Below are 19,008 nucleotides of genomic sequence, written 5' to 3'. Positions count from 1 at the left end.
AACCAGATGGCTAAAATTAAAGCCATACCCCATATAATAGAACAAAATAATTATACAAATCTATTCCTACAAACTATAGGGAAAAAGACCAATAGAATAAAAAACGTCTTAAATAATAAAACCTCAAGAAAAGAAAGAAGATAAAGAAAAGAATGCAGTTTTATTCAAACCGCTTCCGAGTATTGTCGTAGGAAAATTTAACCTGCAAAGAGTTAAAAGGAAAGAAGATAATGAAGAATTGGTAGATGAGCTGATGAAAAAATTTGAAAAATTTGATATTAAACGAAAATCAAGTAATGTCCAAGTACTTCAACAAGACAAACAAATTTCTGATCTTGAAATATCTAAAATAGAAGAAGCTTTTAAACCAAAAAGCTTGGAGCATAATAGGATTGACTATGGGAAAAAAACTAGGCATGTTGCCCCAACAAGAATGTATTATCCTAAGCCCACTCCTGTAGATATACAAATAGAAGATTACCTTATTACTAACTCAATTTCCTATTCAGGACGATCTATAGTAAATTGGAATATAGATGGGATGTCTGAGAATCAAATTCTCGATCTCATGAAACATATGACTATGTATGCCACCGCATGTAAAGCAAGTGGAAATGAAGACCACGAAATTGCTAAAGTCATTATATGTGGCTTTACTGGATGGCTTAGAGGATGGTGGGATTTTCATATGGACGAAGAAGCAAAATATCAAATCCTAAATGCTACTAAGCAATGGGCCATTAAAAGTGAGGTAGGACTAGGACAGGTACCTGAGAATATAGTTACTGATGGAGATACAGTAAATACTCTAATATATACCATCACACTTCACTTAGTGGGGAGTACGACTCTTTTATCAGCTAGATTGGAGGATCTACTTTCAAATCTCCATTGTCCAACTCTCTCACATTTCAAATAGTATAAAGATGTCTTTTATTCCAGACTGCTATCCAGCAAAGATAGTAAAGCTGACCATTGGAAAGAAAAATTCATTGCTGGACTTCCTCATTTGTTTAAAGAAAAAGTCAAGATAAGATTGAAAAATAAGTATGGAGGAATTATTCCTTATATTTTGTACACACTTGGAGAATTGTCAGCAGAAATATGTGCTGAAAGTCTTGCTTTATGCACAGACTTAAAATTAAAAAGACAATTGGAGAAACAAAGAATGACTGGGAAAAAGGAATTGGGAGATTGTTGTGAACAATTCGGCTTTAATACAATACTTACTTCCAAGCCCTCTCACAAACAGAAATTTAGAGACTTTAGAGATTCCAAAAAGACAAAATCTAGATATCTAAAAGGAAAGGAAAATACCTTTCTTAAGAAATTCTTACAAGATCACTCTTTTAAACAAAAGGGAAAAAGAAAAATACCAGTTTGCTATAACTGTGGAAAAATAGGACATTATAAAAATAAATGTCATGTGAAAAGGAAAATAAATGCTTTAGAAATAGACCTTGAAATAAAAAAACAATTATTTGATATCATCTTAATTAAAAGAGATGATTCTGAAGAATCTTCTGACTCTGATGAAGAAATGCTCATCGGAGAAATAAATGATGAAGAATTGATTTTCTTCAATTCAGATTCTGAAACATATTCTGAAGATATAAATTGTCAGTGCAATTTTTTGAAAGACTTAAAAGTACTCTAACTAAGGAAGAAAATCTCATAATTGACCTAATTGATAAAATAAGTGACCCTGAGACTAAAAGAGAAGCCTTAATTCATTATATTAACATGGTCAACGAACCTTCAAGTTCTCTTGCTCCTAAATCAACTCTTGTTCCTACTAATGAAGATTACAGCTTTAGTGATATTATGAAAAGAGTTCAAAAAACTCAACACCAAAAATAACCTACAATTCATGATCTAAAAAATGAAATAAATGATGACCGAAATGAACTGATAACTCTAAAAAGCAAAGTACAAATTCTTGAAGTAGCAGCCACTAAAAATGAAAGTGGAAATGAGGAAGAAAATCCTGAAGAAGAATTTAATAATCTAATGCATGATTATAATCACAATCTGTTACCACCCAAAATAGAAGATACACTCCCAAAAGTAATAGACGATCCACAAACTTCCAATAACTGTAATATATTAAGAAAATTACAAGATTATAAATATGTAAACCTCCTAGATAAAGTGATAACCCAAAAATGGTTTACCATCATAAAAATAGTGGTACAAAAGGAATTCACTTTTCAAACTACTGCTCTCATCGATTCAGAAGCAGATCTAAACTGTATAAATGAAGAACTGGTTAAAATCAAATATTTTAGCAAAACAACCCAAATTTTGAATACCGCTGATGGAAGTAAAATGATAATAAAATACAAACTATCTGATGTAGCAGTCTGTAATAATGGTGCATGTTTTAAATTTCTTTTTATAATGGTTAAAGGATTAAGCCAGCCTGTGATACTTGGAACTCCCTTCTTAAACATGTTCTATCCCATTAGAATTGATAATACTGGGATAAAAGCAGATATTGAAGGATATAAAGTAAAATTTGACTTCATTGATAAACCAAGAATTCATGAAATAAATAGCATAAAAAATAAGATTTCCACGAAAGAAAGATTTCTCTTTCATTTAAAAGAAGAGGTTAAATATAAAACAATTGATGAAAAATTAAAATCTCCACAAATACAAAGTAAAATCAATAACTTCAAAACAATATTAAAAAAAGAAGTTTGTACAGAAATCCCTAACGCTTTTTGGAATAGAAAGCAACACATTGTGGAACTTCCTTATGAACCAGGCTTTAACGAACAAAAAATTCCAACTAAAGCTAGGCCAATACAAATGAATAGCAGACTCTTAGAAATTTGTAAAACTGAAATACAATAACTCCTTGACAAAAAACTAATTAGAAAAAGTTCTTCACCCTGGAGTTGTGAAGCTTTCTATAAAAGCTTTGGAGAGGAGCCCCACGCCTTGTTATAATTATAAACCCCTGAGTAAGGTTTTAAGGTGGATTCACTACCCTATTCCAAATAAAATGGATCTCCCTGATAGATTAGTCAATGCCTGTATTTTTTCAAAGTTTGATTTAAAATCAGGATATTGACAAATTCAAATATTGGAGAAAGATAAATATAAAACAGCATTTAATGTTCCTTTTGGGCATTTTGAATGGAATGTAATGCCTTTTGGGTTAAAAAATGCCCCCTTAGAATTTCAGAACATTATGAATGACATTTTTAATCCATAAACTAAATTCATTATTGTCAATATTGATGATGTCCTCGTATATTCTGATAATATTGACCAACATTGGAAACATTTGCATATATTTTTTAAAGATGCCGAACTAGTTGTTTCTGTTAGAAAAATAAACCTGTTTAAAACAAAAATTATGTTCCTTGAGCATAATATCTTTCAAGGAAGGATAATTCATATCGATAGGGCAATTGAATTTGCTTCTAGATTTCCTGACATCATAAAAGATAAAAAAGAATTACAGAGATTTTTAGGATGTCTAAATTATATTTCAATTTTTTATAAAGATTTAGCTTCAGATGCTTAGCCTTTATTCCAGAGACTAAAAAAGAATCCTCCAGATTGGACTGATGAACATACCATGGTAGTCAAAAAATTAAAACAAAAGGCCAAAGAATTACCCTGTTTAGCTCTATCTAATCCTATAGCTTTTAAGATTATTGAAACCGATGCTTCTAAAATAGGATTAGGAGGTATCCTTAAACAGAAAATCCTAGATGAGGAACAACTTATACGTTTTACCTCTAAAGCCTGAAATCCGGCACAGCAGAAGTATTCTACTGTTAAAAATGAGGTCTAAGCAATAATACATTATGTCACAAATTTTCAAAGTGACCTACTTAACAAAAAATTCCTCATACGGACTGATTGCGAATCAACCAAAGACATTTTAGAAAAAGATGTCAAAAATCTCAGGTATTCTTTCCGCTTTCGGTTTTGATATTGAACATATTCAAAGAAAAAATCATCTTCCTGACTTTTTGACTAGAGAATTTTTGTATGGAGGGAAGGAGAAGCCAACAGCCGAGAATACAGCCAATGGATATAGTCCCTAGCTTAGGAAAAGACCTGACTATATATAATAGCTCAGGAAAACACCTGGCTGCAAATAGTTCTAGCCCAAAAAAATCCCTGGCATCCTCATCAATCTGAATGCTTTAATAAGAAAACAAGCTCAAGAGATTCAGATATCTCCTCAACAATCCCCTTTGAGCTATAATTGTCCAAACCCTGATAGAACTTCATTTCTTGATACAGCTTATATCCCACTGATCATAATCGAAAATGAACACAGGGAAAAAGACCATGTTGAATTAATCGCCATATATCTGCGCCATCATCTACATCCTAATATGCGAGAAAGATGTAGAGATTAGTATGAAGTTATTTTAATGGAAATCGGGTCGGTGTCAATAGTACACCACTATAGAAACAATGACTCAAAAATAGCATATTCAAAATTCCAAATACAGAAGATCATCTCTTATAATGATTGAGGCCCGAATCCCTTAAACCCAAGGGCACTACTTACAAAATGATTTAAAATCAAAACCAATCATTCTTTTGAATATATTAAGGCATGGGACGAAGTCTTTTCCTACCAGAATGTAAAAAATACACACAGCTGGTATGTGCAGTTTAAAAGAATTGAGCCGATAGAATTTCCAAACTAGTTTAAAAGATGGTTCCTGCTATGGGGATCATTAAGCCAAATACTTCCAAAAAAATTCCAAATATCACAAAGAAAATTCTCTGAATATAATAAAACTAGTCTAAAACAAGACTGCCACATATATTTCATAGCCCTATATCAGATTCCTTGGATTCTAAAATGGTCCTACTAAATTTCTGACGATGATTTAGACATGTGGGATTATATTCCAAAACTACAAAAACAAATTTCAATTAAATGGTGGGGCAACAATAAGAATGATTCTCTAGATCTCGAGAAAATCTGTATGAAGGCAATTCCGAACTCGTCACCAAAATCAGATATGGGATTCTCCGACTACATTGCTCTAATGCAACAGAAAAATCCCACTTTATCAAAAGCAGAGCTTAGGAAAAAATTACTCTTTGCCCTTGAAGAAGAAGTAAAACTTAAAAAACTAACTTCCTCAAATGAAGATGATTGTATTGGGATATTTTCCCAACTAAATTAGATAAAATATCAGGGACGGTACGACTCCATCACCATTCAGGACACGTGTCCCAAAAATGACGGTAAAGAAGACTGTGAACACATGAATCACTGTTGCTACAGTAAAAGAAGCATTATTGTCGACACTGTTGAAAACCAATAAGAATAATTGCTTTTACCTACCTTTTGCTTTAACGTGAAAGAAAAGGCATCTTACCTTGTCAGTGCGGACTTAAAAGTGTTTGGAATCTACCCTCCCTCTTTTATAAAACGAGGACCAAGCCTCAAAAGTAAGACACCTTGGGATTTCCTGCTACATGTTATAGTTAGTGTTGTAAGCTTGAGCGATTTCTGAGTGATTGTTATAAGTTTGAGCGTTTATAATTTCTGAGTGACTGTTGTAAGCCTGAGTACTTATTAGGAGTACTTCAAGTTTGTTTTCTACCTCTTACCTCTACTTCGAGCCTTCATGTAAGTGCCTATCTCTGTTCTGTTTTATACTTATATTTAAATGTTACATATGAATGTTACTCTTTCTTATTATTATTGATTTCTCTTCTGCTATTTATGCTTGCTTCCTCTACTTATGACATATATATATATATATGGGAAAGAATAGGGTTAGCCTGCTCGCGCACCCCATTGAGATGAGCCGAACGGTGTTGATGAGAAGTTGAAAATCCGATGGTCTAAAACGCTATAAAAGAGGTCCACCTTCTACCTAAAAAAAGTGCGGGTTTTTTTAAAAAATGCGAACCAGCTGGTACACTGTCAACGATGCCTTAAAAAGAGCGCCTCTCGCTCTCTCTCTCTCCTACTTCCTAGAAAAGGAGTTGCACTCTCTCTTTCTGCATCTCACTCTCTCTCTGCTCTCAGCCTTCTCTTTCTCTCTGCTCACCGGCTCCCTGTCACTACTCTCGGCCTCTGGCCCTCTCGCTGCTCGCCCCCTCTTTGCCTCTCATGCTCTCTCTCTCTCCTGAGTTTCTCTCTCTCTCTCCCTCCTACATCCTAAAATCCAGAGACACTCTCTCTCTTTGCTCTCACTCTCTCTCTCTCTACTCGCGCCTAATTCAAGTAAATTCTGCTCGCACCTTCTCGCTGCTCTCACCCTCTCGCTACTCGCGCCCTCTTACTGCTCACCAAGAGAAGCCTCTCGCAGCTCTCTTCACTGTGCCTCTTTGCAGCCTACCTCATCTGTAAAGGTACTCTCTCTCCTTGTATTTGTTTGAGAATTATAGAGTGTTACAAAAACCCCAATATCACTACAAAACACCTTTATTATTAGAATCCAAATCAATTCAACTTCTTTTTATTGCAAGAAAATAACCAGTGAAGCTCACGTTGTAGCGTTTTTTGTCATGTCTCTATTTCATCGTCCTTTAATGCCCTTCTGAAGCAAGGGATTCAAATATCTTGCAGCCCCTTTCTTCCACCACCTCTGCCACTGTAACTTCAAGCCTCGAATCCACCATGCTTGTAGAGTATTCTTTTTTAGTGTAGTGTAGCCCAACCATAGGCCCTTCTAAAAGTATGTTTCCTCACCAATGACCTGCATTCGTACTTTGCCCATGAAGCCTAAACAACAGTCTATTCATCCATTCCGTGCACTTGAGAATTCCCCCTTTGTCCGAGGAGATCTAAGAAACCTTCCACTTTCATCTACCCCATAATCTCCAACCACAATTCATAAAGACAAATATGTAATGGAAGCCAGCTTTTGTAAACAAGAAATAACCCCTTCTCAATATAGGGAACACAACACTTTCTCCACCCTTTAAATAAAAATTTGGCTCCCCTATCATCCACAAGCTTAATCAGATCTGAAGAGCTCATTTCCAGACTCACATCCAACCCCAAGTCTATAATGCATAACTAGTGGAAATAAAAAGGGAAACTGTGTTATACAATAGAAAATGGGACATGAAAAACTGTCAAATGCTTAAAATTAAAAGCATAATTGGAAACTTCAGTATACTATTGAAGTTTTAGAGTATATAACGAGAAACGCGTCCATCTTTTTTTTTTTATATTTCTTGTCTATTATTGACTGTACATTTTTTGCCGAAAAAATGCATAGATTAAACTTCATTTGATTTTCTGTTTTCTCTGGGGTTGGGATTCTTTTTTTCCTTTTGAAGTGTACCTGATTCCTCTTCTTTTCGTGCATGGTCACTGTTTTCTTTTCCTTTTGATGTTCTCTCGTGTTTATGAAGCTCTTATGAAGCTTTAGTAGGATTTGTTGGTTTCATACCCTATCTATCGTTTTTTTATTGTTATTTTCAATATGATCTTTCTCAAAATTGGATGTGCAAACTTGTTTGTCTTTAGAGTTTGAAGCTCTGCCAATCAAATAACCTATATTTAAGCTTAAATTAAATAAATAGTCCATCTTACAATTAGGTAGAGAATGAAAGGGATAGCTGAGGTTTTCATGTGTGCTGATGTTTCCCAAAATTTTATGCGTTTCTATTATATAATACGAAGTCCCTTTTTTTATGGCTAATTTTTATGCTGATTTTTCTCAGAACATGTTTTTGCTCTTATTTGCTTGTTAATTGATATTTATGCCGATATTTGGAGGTTCAATAATAGGTTTTTGCTCATAATAGGATTTTTCTCAAAATATTTGTTTGTTAGAGAATAGGTTTTTTGCTCAGAACATGTCTTTGTTCAAGGATAGGCGTTTGCTCATAATATTTCTTTGTTAATTGATATTTATGCTGATTTTTCTTAGAATAGGATTTTGCTCAGAATGTTTGTTTGTTAAAGAGTAGGTTTTTCGCTCGGAATAGGTCTTTGTTCAATAATAGGTTTTTGGTCATAATATTTCTTTGTTAATTGATTCCTATTCTGATTTTTTTCATAGTAGGTTTTTGCTCTTATTTGTTGGTTAATTGATATTTACTGATTTTTTGAGGCTGAATAAGTTGGGTAAGTTTAATTTATTGGTAAATGATTGGATTTTACTAAAAAAAGAAAGATGTAGAGTGGTAAATGCTTTCACGAATGGTGGAATTTGACTAAATTGGTTCTTATTTTTTAGAAGAAAAACTAGATTTTTACAATATCAATTGTGTTGGTTCAGCTAGGTTGTGGGTATTATGGTGCTTGATTTTCTTTTTTTTTTTTTTTTTCCCCAGATAAGTTGTTCTCTATTTGTTCCACTTATTTGGTTATAATTGATGTCATAGCTTTTGAGTTGGTTCTATTAGAGGCTTTTGGCACAAAGTTCTTATTGGTTGATAGTTTTCTTGCCATCCCCTTTTCCTAGTAGCCACATAATGCTGAATATATAAAATTTTGCATGTTGCATAATATTTTCCTCTTATTTGTGAATTGTCCTCATCTTGCCTCGTACTTTCGCTTTTGTCTCTACTTTCATGGTATTCTTAAGCTGAAGGTTTGAATACATGTATTTTTATAGTTTGCAGTTTGACGTTGGGTAAGTTAAAAAACTGAGATGGATCCCATGAGTTTAGTCGGTGTGCCATCTAGCACATGCCCAAATGTCGACAGCAATGATGAAATCCCGGATGGTGGTTGTGGCCCAATAAACATAGGCCAAGAAATAGAAGAACCATATGTAAGAATAAAGTTTGGATCAGAGGATGATGCATATGAGTTCTTTAAGTCTTATGCATTAACCAAAGGTTTTGGTATTCGCAGGGGGACTACTCATAAGAAAAAAGTAAATGGATCAATAGGGCTTATGTTTGCTCGAAGGAAGGGTTTAAACCAGAAAAACCTAATAAAAGTAGAAGGGTTTACCCTGAGTTAAGGTGTGGGTGCAACTCAGGAACATTATTAGTGAACTCAGGACTAAGAATGCTATGAAATCGTATCTGTTATTTCCTTCTTTGTGACATAGGGCATTTTATTCATATAGGTGGATCTTACAATGTATATTGTTCACTGCTTTCATCTGCTACATTATGAAGTTATATTTTGTGATTGTGCTAACAATGAAAATTGTATGATTGTTCATTGCTTTCATCTGTTTGATTCTGAAGTTTTATTTTGTGATTGTGCTTACAATGAAAAAAGTTATATAAGGTTGTTCAATGAAAATTGTGCTTCATATCTAATTAGAAAAGTTTAAACTCTAAAAATAGTTAAAATCAAGGAGATCTATAAACATATGAAAATCTTGAAAATTGACGGCCTAGATAATGTGTTGCAAGATGCACTATTTCTGAGACTCAAATTTTTTTTTTTTTTTTATTCATATATCTCGATGTCGAGATGATCAAATAAAGGGTTTTTCAACATTAAAACAACCTTTCCGATAGATTTTTGAGGTGCATCTGTAATTCTACATTTTAAAGTTGCAACCTTATATAAACTTTTCCCTTTATAGATATGCCTATTGTAGTTATCGTGTGTCTTTTATATAAACACGCGCATCCGACCACATCTTGGTTTGTGTTTAAAAATCCTTGGAGGGAATTGATTGTCAAGATCCATTCTATAAAGAAGTCACAAAGCATATATTACAAACTTCATCAGAACCATTCTTAATCCATTTATCTGAGATGGTTAACAATGGGTAATGCACCTGAAAGAAATCATAAAATTCATCCATATCATAATAGTTATTGTGTGCATAACAATTTTAATAAATGCAGGCATTTGATATGTAGACCTTTACTCAAATAGTTATTGTGTGCATAAAAATTTTAAATAATACAAGAAAAATATGTACTAATTTTCAGCAATAGTTATGTGTCTCTGTCTCTATCTAAAATTACAGTAGTAATAAGAGCAACAGTTATGTGTCTCTATCTAAAATTACAAAAGGAATAAGAACAAATAAGAACAAAAGCCTATTCTGAGAAAAATCAGCATAAATATCAATTAACAAACAAATTTTCTGAGCAAAAACCTATCCTTGAACAAAAACCTCTTCTGAGCAAAAAAACCTATTATGAGCAAATAACCTATTCTTTAATAAACAAATATTCTGAGGTCATGGACCTCCAAATCCTATTATCTTGCGATGATGCTTTTTTCCCCTGATTTTCTTATTTCATTTACTCCAAAAATAATGGATGTGAAAACAATTGGTTAAACTATTTTAATATTATAGACCACCCAAGGGATCCTTGGTTCACCTGACAAATTGGAATTTAAGCATTAAGTATGATGCTTTTTACATTTGGGTGAGTTGGAAACATAAAATGGATCTCATTTACTGAGGCTGGATCGGTTGCTTATTGGCATTTGGTTATTTGCAATGGATCTATGATTAACATAACCAACTTCTCTGTTTTGTTTGTCTTCTATATGTACATATGGATTTATGGTTTTTCTTTTTCTTTAATCACATGCTTATAGGATTTGGCATGTCTTGGATATCGGAATTATTGATTGACATATTTGAATATAATTTCAATCATCCTAATAGCTTTGCATTTTACTTGTGAGCTGTTAGGCAGTAAAAATCTCCTTGTTTTTTTATAACAACTAGCATGCTTGATATAATGTGTGTTGAAATATATTGTTACCGCCTTGTACAAATAAAACATCATACTGCGGGTTTATAATGTACAGGACTAGTAGAGATGTTTATTGTTCAGAAAATGAGAAATTTGTCAGAAAGAACTCATAGTCCTAAATAAGCGCCTCTTAGAAGCTTTGATGCCTCATCCTGGAAGTCCTGAAGCATATTCAAGCAGGGCACTTTTGTGACTGGGACTTTTGACCTTCGCATTGTCATTTTATGAAGCCAAGCATTGTAATTTAAGAGATATAACCTAAGCTGACTGGCCTTTGGACATATCTTTGCTTAGAAGAGGAGGGAGATTGGGAAAATTTGACATCATTCCGAATAGAAAAGGCAAAAAAAACAAGGGTATGATGGACGGGGGAATACGTATTGTCCTAGTGATGATGAGATGGATGAAGCTAACAATAAGTACTATAACATAGAAAGTGCCAACCATTAGCCATAAAGAAGGAAAATAATTAGTGGCATTAAGAAATATTTTTATTTCCATTAGTTATGTATTATAGACTTGGGGTAGGATGTGAGTGTGGAAATGAGCTCCTGATATCTGATTAAGCTTTTGGATGATAGGAGAGCCAAATTTTTATTTACAGGGTGGAGAAAGTGTTGTGTTCCCTATATTGAGAAGGGGTTATTCCTTGCTTTTCAGAAGCTGGCTTCCATTGCATATATGTCTTTATGAATTGTGGCTGGAGATTATGGGGTAGATGAAAGTGGAAGGTTTCTTAGATCTCATCAGACAAAAGGGGGAATTCTCTGGTGCATGGAATGGATAAATAGACTGTTGTTTAGGCTTCATGTGCAGAGTAAGAATGCAAGTCATTGGTGAAAAAACATACTTTCGAAAGGGCCTATGGTTGGGCTACACTACATTAAAAAAGAATACTCCATAAGCATAGTGGATTCAAGGCTGAAGTAATAGTGGCAGAGGTGGTGGAAGAGAGGGGCTGCAAGCTATATTTGAATCCCTTGCTTCAGAAGGGCATCAAAGGACGATGAAATAGAGACATGACAAAAAAGCTACAACATGAGCTTCACTGGTTATTTTCTTGCAATAAAAATAAGTTTGATTGATTTGGATTCCAATAGTAAAGTTGTTTTGTAGTGATATTGGGGTTTTTGCAACACTCTATAAATCTCAAAAAATACAAGGAGAGAGAGTACCTTTACAGATGGGGTGGGCTGCAGAGAGGTACAGTGAAGAGAGCTGCAAGCGGCTTCTCTCGGCGAGCAGCAAGTGGGCACGAGCAGCGAGAGGGCGAGATCAGTGAGAGGGCGCAAGCAGAGAGAGAGAGCAAGAGGCACAGAGAGAGTGCCTCTAGTTTTTAAGAAGTAAGAGGAAGAGAGAAAAAAGGAGAGAGAGAGAGAGAGAGCGAGAGGCAGAGAGGGCACGAGTAGCGAGAGGGTGAGAGGTCAAGAGCAGTGACAGGGCGCGGCGTGAGAAGAGAGAAAGAGAAGGGTGCAAGAAGAGAGAGAACGAGCGAGATGCAAAGAGAGCGTGTCTGGTTTTTGGGAAGTTGGAGAGAGCGAGAGCAAGATGCTGAGAAAGAGAGCACGTCTGGTTTTTGAGATGTAGGAGAGAGAAAAACCCAGGAGATAGAGAGAGCGTGAGGTAGAGAGAGAGTGCAGTGCCTTTTTGGGAAGTAAGAGAGAGAAACTCTAGGAGAGAGAGAGAGAGGCACTTTTTTAAGGCGTCACTGACAGCGTACCAGCTGGTCAGCATTTTCTAAAAACACCCTCTCTTTTTTCTAGTAAAAGGTGGACCATTTTTATAGCATTTTAGACCGTCGGATTTTCAACTTCTCATCACCACCGTTCGGCTCATCTTAATGGGATGCATGAGCGGGCTAACCCCATACTTTATATATATATATATATATATATATATATATATATAGGAGTCACTGTTGTACGCCCATACGCGATTGGCCCATATTGATTTCTAGGCCATTCTGTGGCCGATCTAACTCTTCCGGATGTCCAATAGTATTTGAATTTTAATCTTGTTTTTTGACAAATCCAAATCACTTGAAATTTTAAACATATGTTCTTCTCATCAAGGTGCACCTAATAAAAATATAACTATAATAATTCATGAAAAACTATTGATCAAAATACCCCTCGAAACATTTTAGGGGTACGTTGGTTAATTTATTTCATGTAAAAAAAAATTATATTTTTCTTAGATTAGTCTATTTTTGAAGAACACATGCCTCAAATTTCAAGAGATTTGGATTTGTGGAAACAAAATTAAAATTCATCCCCTATCAGACATATGTGATCATCAGATCGACCCTGATTCATTCTGGACCGAGGGCATTTACTATAGCAGAACGTACCTGAGTGCACAATATCTTTTCATATATATATATATATATATATATATATATAGAGAGAGAGAGAGAGAGAGAGAGAGAGAGAGAGAGAGAGAGCTGAGGCTCTAAACAATCAAATTTGAGCCTACCTTAAAAATTTCACTAGAAGAGGTTGTTTTGATGCCCAAATATCCTCAAATTGATAGTCTCGACATCAAGGTGCATGGGCATGAGAAAAAATGGATTTAAAGTTATTGAAATAGTGTATTTTGTAACGCATTTTTTGACCATCAATTTTCAAGATTTTCAAGTTTTCATAGGTCTATCAATCTACATTGTTTTTGAAGCTTTAAACTTTATAAATAAAGATGAAAATAAATTTTAAGGCTATTATAAATATTTTCAGTGTTGAAACCACAATTCTCGATACTATTTGAAGGTACGCTCTAATTTGATTGTTTAGATACTAGGCTCTATACAAACCGCACTATATATACATATATATATATATATATATATATATATATATATATATATATATATATATATATATATATATATATATATATATATATATATATATATATATATATATATATATATATATATATATATATATATATATAGAGATATATAGATATGGAAGATACTACAAAATGCTTATAGGAGAAAATGAACAATGATTTCACCTACCCTCATCACCGTCCAAAGTTCATCGCATGGTCATGATTGTCTAGTAGTGTTTTATTTTTCATTTTGTTTCTACAAATAAGAATTACCTAAAATTTAGAGCATGTATTCATAAAAATATTTGAATCTACGAAAAATATCAAAAAAATATTTTACATTAAAATAATCGACCAAAATACCCCTAAAATATTTTAGGGGTATTTTGGTCAATTGATTTTTCACTAATTACTTTTTTTATATTTTTATTAGGTGCACCTCACTAATATGTACACACGTTTCAAATTTCATGTTATTCTAATTTGTAGACAAAAAATGAAAAAAATGAAATACTACCAGACAATTCGGACCGTGCGATGAACTTTGGACGGTGATGAGGGTAGGTGAAATCACTGTTCAATTCGCCTACAGGCGTTAGGAAGAGTTTTCCTATATATATATATATATATATATATATATATATGTGGAAAAAGATCATGTCAGCCCATGGGTTGATTGCTACAGTAAATGCCCACAACTCATATTGAATCTAGGTCGATCTGACAGTCACAATCTCATTTCGTATTTGAATTTTCATTTTTTTTATACAAATCCAAATCATTTGAAATTTGGGGTTTCTATTCTTCAAAAATAGTAGAATCCAAAAAAAATATAAAAATAATAATTCATAAAATATAGATTGATCAAAATACCCTTAAAATATTTTGAGAGTGTTTTGGTCAATCTATATTTACAAATTATTTATTTCCTTTTAATAGGTGCGCTCTGATGAGAAGACTCGTGGGCGTATAGAATCCACTTCCTATATATATATATATATATATATATATATATATATATATATATATATATATATATATATATATATATATGGCTTTTTCACCGTCCAAAGTTCATCACACGGCCATAGATGTCTTATAGTATTTGAATTTTAATATTTTTTTACAAATTATAATGATATGAATTTTTTAGGTGTATGGGGCTCACACATAAATAAAATATAAAACAAATCATTTGGATGATAAAAATGACCAAAACTGCCCCTATAAAGTTTCAAGGGTATTTTTGTAATTTTATTTTAAGACTATTATTTTTAAATATTTTATTTTGGTACGACTTGGTTATATGTACACACATCCCACACACCTATAAGGGATATGGATAATCTAAAGTTCACAACCCTTCAAATTAACAAAGGTTACTGGTATAATGAGTTGTGAATGGTGGATTTACTAAATTTGTGGTTTATTTTTAAAAAAATATCACTTTTTGTGATAGAATAAATTTTCTGAACACCGGTAGCTATAATGAATAGTAATATAGGTAGAATCTCAGTCGTCCGATCTTTATCGAGTGGTTCAAAATACATATCACTATTTTAAGTTTTATCTTTTTTTTATAAATCAGATTAAGATGAAATTTTTGGTGAATATACCTAACACTATTTCGCACCATATAAAACCATTACTTCCAAGAATTTAAAATGACCAAATTACCTCTATCATTTTTAGGGGTATTTCGATCATTTTATATTTAAAAAAATATTTTTTATATTTTTTTATTGTGCACTCTATTTTTCAGTATACACTTCTAAAATTTCATTACGATCTAATTTTTAGAAAAAAAATATTAAAATTCATATAGTGATATATATTTTGAACCACCCGATGAAGATCTGATGGCTGGGATTCCACCTATATTGCTATTCATTATAGTTGTCAAGTATTTGTTAGTTTTTTCATTTGTGATATATTCATCATTAATAAGGGTAATTTTGTAAATATCACTACAAGACAATGGGTACATTTGTTATCTCCATAAAGGGTAAAGTTGAAATATTTATTAAAGGACAGAAGCACACTACAAATAAAAATCCAGGACACTAACTTCCAAAATATCATTGTACTTTTGTAAAAATTTCAAATTTTCCTTTGATTAATGGTTAAGTTACCTATTAAAAAAAAAATTTCAATAAAAGTAATGATCTTTTTGATAAATACATCCATCACAGCCCCTTGTAATATCAACTTTTGTATTTTGAGGGCTTATTAACTTTATAATTAATATATATATATATATATATATAAAAGAAAAATCTTAAAAATCCATAGGGAGAAAATGAATAGTGTTTTTCTCCACAACAGCTCTCGTGGAGCCATTGCGGTTCAGAGGGCTTGACGGCTCGCGTCTTTCACTCTGGGAAAGTCCTCCCCCGTCTCTCTCCTATCTCTCATGATGGCAACTCTCTCTCTCCTTCATCTTCCACCCCTCGCTCTCCTACTGCCACTCTCCCACCCTCTCTCTCCATCTCCCACCCACCCCTTTCTCTCCACCCAAACTTAACGGCCCTCTCTCTCTCTCTCCTACTGCTCCATTGCTCTAATACGTATGCCATATGAGTCTCATCTCTTTCAATCTCTCTCTGGCTGGACTATCACGACTCGGCACCCTAACCCCATACCGTACACGCCGGAAGGCAGCAGAGTGAGGGACTGCAACATGAGGTGGTGAACGCCACTCAAGTGGGAGTGGCTCAACGCATAAAAACACTGAATCAAGAGCAAACCAAGAAGTAAAACTAAAATCCAATCCTTGGGGCAGAAAAAAGTCCAAAAGCACAGCCATTTCATTAACATCTAATATCCAAAAGTTTCTTACAAATTCTTCAAGGCAGTAATGGCTCAAAAAGTACAAGGTTAAATATAAACATCACAATGGCATAACCACTAAATACATACTATGAAAAGCTTCTGAAGGCAACTCCACAAAATTTCAAGCTTCAGCCACCAGAGCACAAAATAGCTATCCGCATTCAGATCAGAGACTAACACTCTTTACTCTACAGTCATGGGAGTAAAATAGAATGAGCTAACAACCCAGTAAGCAGATCTACACCATTGTATTCCAACTTTACAAACAGTGATAACAGTAAGCAGTGCTCACTAATTTACAGAAGTATCGAGGAAATTTCCTCTATTATGCCCTTTAACACATGCACAATGAAAGGATAAACACAGTTCAATTATCAGGAACATGCAATGCATAAATCAGAAATCATTTCATTTTTAGCAGACAGTGAGATTAATAGTTCACAGTTTATGCAGTGAAAGCTAGACTAGCCTACTCCTATGATAGAAGTTTCATTGATCAGGTCAAAGCAATCCTGTACCATGGAACCTCTACCCTCGTTCAGGAGGGAGGCCAATGACAAGTGGGTGTCCCACTTCGTAATGTCCTCACACACACGCACATCCTCAACACGCTTTGGGGTATTCGATAGGCAGTGGCTTTGCAAGACACGACTCTTTCCTTATGCCCTTTTGGCGAGAGAGCGTTACAATACCATTGGGTGTCCCAATATGTAGTGCCCATAATAATTGAGGGGGGACCGACCCACCCCATTATCTAGTTTCACTTCCCTACCCCATTCCTATCATTGGGGTCGATGTACAGTCAAATCAGTAGCCGGTAGAGCAATATCCAATCATCAATGGGTGACCCATTACGTGGTGGTCAACGGCACAGTATAAACAATACCACATTACCTACTACCAATGGGTGGCCCATTGCATAGTGGTCAGAGTCAGTGTCAGTTTCATGATCACAGTACAACAGCATCCACTACCAATGGGTGGCCCATTGCGTAGTGGTCAGTATCAATTCGGCTTATCAGTATTGCAATATCGTATTCACAGTGACACAGTGTCGTATTCATAGTATCATAGTGTCATATTCACAGTATCACAGTGTCATATTCACAGTTTGCATTTCCTGCAATTTCAGACAATGACGTTCGATCATAATTAGGGTAGTAACTTTCATTCCGTTTTGAATTTGGAGGTGGTTCTAAAACCAATTTCACACTAGACAACACCTATCTTTCAAATGGGGGTGGTTTGAAGACAATTGGGCCATGTTTGGACCTTTAGAGGTTCAAGAAAATAGAGATTCATTAGTTGTACCCTGTTGTGCTTGCGAGGCAGCGACTTATCCTACTTCATACCACTATAACTTTCAATTCGTGAAGTATTTTAAGATAATTTCAAAACCAAAGTTTAAGCCAAGAATGTATCTTTTCAACAAGGGCAGTTTAAAACCATTTGGACACCATTTGGTTGTCCAAAGGTCTGTGCCTACTAAAGTGATAGTTCTGAATTTTATTAAAAAAGTGTCCACAGTGACATACCTTTATAAATAGTTTTGTAGCTTTCAATCTTGGTAGAATTTTGCAATAATTTCTACATGCAAGTTTAAGCCTACTCAGATATCTTTTTAAATGGTGGTGGTTTGAAAGAAAATGAACTCCGTTTGGTTAGTCAAAACCAGTGACAACAGCAGTGACAGTACAAATATCCAGGGAAAACAACCAACAGTGACATACTTATATATTTTGGAACATAACTTCACTTTTGTTAATAATTTTAACAATGTGCAAAGATGAAAAAATGTTCTAGACTCATATATCTTTCTAATGGCAGTGATTTGAGGTCAATTGGACCTCATTTAACTATTCAAAAGCCTCTTACAAAAATATACATGTTCTTGGAATTTCACAGTAACACTTTTCATGCCACATGTTCCATAACCTTCAATTCTTAGTGGATAACATCATAATAATTGTTCCTTCACAATATACCCACATAAACATACCTTTTCTATAGAATTTTTAAGCCATACATTCATTTTTCAGCATCAAAATTCATCATAGAGCAAAGTCACCAATTTCAGTGAAACAAGGCATAGGAATCACTACAATACATTCACTTTTTATTACTAATCTTGTGGACAATCAATTTCATGTATTCTCATGGCAGTAGTGCAATGGTGGTGGATCCACTTACTCAAACAGCAATGGTGCCCTCCAAATCTTCTTTTACAGTCTTCTTCAACTCCAACAATGGTTGCTCTAATAGTGAGGTAAAGAACTTCACCAAGTTTTGTCTTAGAAAGAGAGAGATGAGGAAGAAAAGAAGTGGCATGAGATTGAGAGGGGAAGGCTTAAGTACTGCTTGCTGGGTGGTAGCCTAAGGCTGGACAAGTGGCAAACATGAAGACAAGTGGTGCGTGTGTGGCACGCAGGTGGCAGTTTACTTCATGCATGGCAATGCCACAGACGGCGATGCCACACACGGCGTTGCTCTTTCTTCTCTTCCAAACGGTGTTGCCCCCCACTCTTCTCTCTTCTTCAAACGGTGATAACTCTCTTTAACTTCATGCACGGCGCTACTCTTCACGAGCGATATTACACCTGCGGTGTAATAATTCTGAAATTTTTTACAAAAAAAAAAAAGAATACTCCACAATTTAAATATGGACCCAGGCTTCTTGGATATTTGATTAATAATTCA

The 19,008-nt window shown here is 34.3% G+C and overlaps 1 long non-coding RNA gene across 1 annotated transcript; it reads right to left on the bottom strand.

The window, feature by feature from the left end:
• Positions 1 to 6,389: 6,389 nt before the first annotated feature.
• Positions 6,390 to 12,376, bottom strand: LOC148779809 (uncharacterized). Its single transcript, XR_016044596.1, has 2 exons — positions 11,823 to 12,376; positions 6,390 to 7,024 (listed from the first exon to the last, which is right to left on the bottom strand). It is a non-coding gene; the product is annotated as an uncharacterized LOC148779809 (long non-coding RNA).
• Positions 12,377 to 19,008: the final 6,632 nt, after the last annotated feature.

This window comes from Amborella trichopoda, chromosome 11 (genome assembly GCF_054954075.1).
Source record: "Amborella trichopoda isolate Santa Cruz 75 chromosome 11, AtrichopodaSantaCruz75HAP2 v2.0, whole genome shotgun sequence".
NCBI lineage: Eukaryota > Viridiplantae > Streptophyta > Magnoliopsida > Amborellales > Amborellaceae > Amborella > Amborella trichopoda.
The sequence above is the reverse complement of the archived record's forward strand: the minus strand, read 5'-3'. Positions and strand labels throughout refer to the sequence as shown.